The sequence below is a fragment of the Furipterus horrens genome, unplaced genomic scaffold, assembly GCF_987537825.1.
Source record: "Furipterus horrens unplaced genomic scaffold, mFurHor1.1.pri manual_scaffold_6, whole genome shotgun sequence".
In the NCBI taxonomy this organism is placed as follows: Eukaryota; Metazoa; Chordata; class Mammalia; order Chiroptera; family Furipteridae; genus Furipterus; species Furipterus horrens.
In genome coordinates, this window is record NW_028327176.1 from 82781877 (window position 1) to 82785439 (window position 3563).

At 40.5% G+C, this 3563-nt stretch overlaps 1 non-coding gene across 1 annotated transcript; it reads right to left on the reverse strand.

The window, feature by feature from the left end:
• Positions 1–1703: 1703 nt before the first annotated feature.
• Positions 1704–1775, reverse strand: TRNAA-AGC (transfer RNA alanine (anticodon AGC)). Its single transcript has one exon. It is a non-coding gene; the product is annotated as a tRNA-Ala (tRNA).
• Between the last annotated feature and the right edge of the window lie 1788 nt (positions 1776–3563).

A 3563-nucleotide genomic window follows, 5' to 3' on the forward strand; every position in this document is an offset into this window, starting at 1 on the left:
CAATAACCTTAGTACCCACCCATCACTATACATATTAATTATAATATTATTAACCATATTCCCTACACTGTACTTTATATCCCATGACTATTTTATGAATACCAACTTGTAATTCTTAACCTCTTCACCTTTTTTTAAAATTTATTTTTAAGTATACCTGGTATACAACCTTATATTAGTTATATTAGTTTCAGTTGTACAATACAGTGAGTCAACATTTTTATAACTTGCGCTGTGATCTCCCATCTAATTCTAGTACCCAGCCCTCCAACCTTCCTTTCAACTGATAAATTTATTGAGTCTGTTTCTATTTTGTTTGTTCATTAATTTTGTTCATTAGATTCTTGTCACATGCTTCATCAAATGTAGAGTAAAATACTTGGGCCTGTTTCTTTGGGATTTCATCTCCTAATGAAGGCTCTCGTGTCACATATAACTCAAATTAAATAAATTTTTATCCTTTTCTCCTCTCTTTGTCATTTAATTTTCAGACCCAGCCAGTAACCCTAAAGGGTCAAGGAATCTAATTTTGTAATTATTTTCAAAATCTAATGCCAAATATACAGTCTTACATACAGCAGGTAAAAAGTGTGTTGCCAAAATATTTCCAGATAACACACACATATATGAGTCAAGAAAATGGTCATTTTAGAAAAGATAGCCTGGAAGGTTAACCTTAGAACTGCATTGGAAAGAACCGTTTCGGTTACTATTAAACACAAATATCCCACTTAAATTCTGAAGCATACACCCAGCATCACGTTTAACCCTGGGCAAGAGGTTCTCATGTCCTGGGGCCTCCCATTGTCACCCATCTTTCTGCGGATATGCATGGGCTCCCAGAATTCTCTGCCGAAATATCCTTGCTCCTCCATGCTTCCAGGATTTGCTGTCTTCTTTCCTGACCCACTCTTCTGAGAACAGACCATGACAGTTATGTAAATGCTCCTAAGCCTAGGTGGTGGCCTAGAGGGGCTTGGAAGTGTGTGTTGAGATGTTCACACATACATGTGTGAGGCCCTTCAACATCGGGAACGGAGCCAGGAAGGATAAGAAAAGAGGTATGGGGGGTGGAGAATATCTCATTATTTTTGATTCCCCTCCTTAACTCATCTTTTAAAATTAGCCAAGCACTGCTGCTTCAAGTCAGTCAGACAAGAAGTCTAGAACTTAAACACAATAAGAACTACCTAGAGCTGAAGGTTACATCATACTTTAAAAGTAATTTTAAAGTCATGAACAATGGGGCAAAGAAATGCATATACAGTATAAAACACGGAGGGAGGGGACAGGGAAAAAATGGATAAGGAAGCATGGGAAGGCTGTAAGGGTAGAGGTAGGCAGGGAAATCCATAGGAAAGCTTTCTCCTCCTCAATTGTTCTTTGACCCTGCAACAGCTCAGAAAACGAGGCGATCTAAACATTTCCTGTGGATTTCGTATTTGTTTTTAGTTTTTCCTTCCTGTGTCTTTGGCTCTTCCATTGTCTTTCGCCTGTTGACACAGCTAACCCAGGGTGGTGTCAAGGTCCTGAAGCAGAGATGCCTCGATTTAAAACAAAATAAAATCGGTTTGATTTTCTGGGTTTTTTAGTATACGTTAGGAATTGAAAGTACTGAAAGACAAGAAAGAAGCAGAATACGGGTGCCCCTTGCACTCTCGTGAGCCTTTAAAAAGGGACAAAATCACAACCCCTATTGCCTTTGGAGGTGCCGGGGATTGAACCCGGGGCCTCGTGCATGCTAAGCACGCGCTCTACCACTGAGCTACACCCCCTCACGCTTGGGTTCTTTCTGAAATACTTCCATGACATTTACTAAAATTTTTCAGTGGTAGCAAGGGAATTTTACTTCACTATATTCAACCTTTAAATTTTTTTATACGGGATACTGCTTTATGGCCAAGCTGGGAAAGGAAACACCAAATATTATACCGAAAGTCACCCTCCGATTCTGAGATCTCGGACTATGGATCACCCCCCCTCAGACGCTCGTCCTAACATCACCTTCCGATGGGGAAACTGGCAGTCTAGCCTGGTCAACCCCAGGGCCAATTCTGGGATAAAAATCTCTCCACTTAAAAATGTTGCCATAACACCAAGAGTATAATGCAAGAAGATAAAAAGAAGAAAACCCTAAACGCTGCCCTGGGCACTTAGGCCAGGTGGGAGGGGGAACTGAAGGGGATTGCAAATGGGCTGGCATAGCTCGCAGCCCCAGCGATTGTAGCCTCAGGAGCCCAACCTTGGTCCAGGACCCAAGCAGCAGAAGAAAGTATCCACGAAAAAAATGGGCAGAGGGCTTAGAAGTGACCTCTGGGTTTTGTGGGTGAAAATTCATTAAAATTAATAGAAAACAAAACATTGAACTTGTCCCTGGACACATCTTGGCCCCTGCGATTTTTTCCGATTATCATATGTCCCTGAAATGTCCTTAGAGGACTCAAAGTTGAACCATTTCCTCATAACAGAAACCTACTCCGTGTTATTTTCTAGTCTTCCTCTGACCTTATGGAACTATTCCATATATACAGGAATCACTTGGAGTCCTCTTTGAACTTCATTGGTCTGGAAGAACTTCTTAAACTTCCCAGAAGCCACCCCAGAAGAAGGATTCTCAGACTTGTACACTAACAACAGGGAACAGAAAAGTGGTAAGTCTTGTTACCAATGAGTTTGGGTTCTTGTCTCCTGATATAAAAGAACTTAGACTAGGGACACTGATAAAAATCAAAGCAGATTTATTGAGGCTCTGACACGGCAAGAACACTGAGGTAGGGCCTCAGGTTCTGCAACCGAAATATGGGGCTTGGGGATTTTTTATGGCTTGGGAACAAGGAAGTTTCTGGGGTAAACCAACCAGGGAGTAGATTAGCAGGCTTTTACTTTTCTTGAAACACAGATGTAGGGAACACTCAGCAAAGCGAAGCACTCTGGGATTGTGGAGCACTTGTTATAGGATGCCAGAAAAGACCTTTCCTAACCAGGTATTAAATTGATGTCTGTGGTTGGTGGCTTGCCTTTAGATCTGAAAAACAAACTGAAAGTAGTCAGGGTAGTTCCTGGACCATTGTTTTATAACTATCTATTGATAACTGCCATAATTCTGGCAGGGCTTACCTTGCTTAACAAGATGGAGCCATTTGTTCTGGTAGGGCTTGACTCGATGGAGTAATTTCTGGAAACATTTTATTCTACCTGTTTCTCACCTACTGCTCTCACATACGAGGAGCACTAGATAGTGTTAACCTTAAGAATAAAAAGCCAAAGTGAGAGGCAGAAGAGTTTATTGGAGATCAAAGAATTGCAGTAATCCTGAAAAGGACCAATTCAAGCCAGAGACCCAAATAGGCAAGGGGTTTTTATGAAAAAGGGAAGAAAATTAATTACATTCTAAAAAAAAGAACTTCTATTAGTGCTAATATGCGAAATTATTCTTTAGCTAATGTAAAACAATTATATAAATGAAGCCACTTTCCCAGAGAAACTGCCTTGCTTGTATAACTTCTGAAATTTTGGAATGTTAAAATTGGACAAAATAACCTTCAGACTAGCCCTAAAGCAGC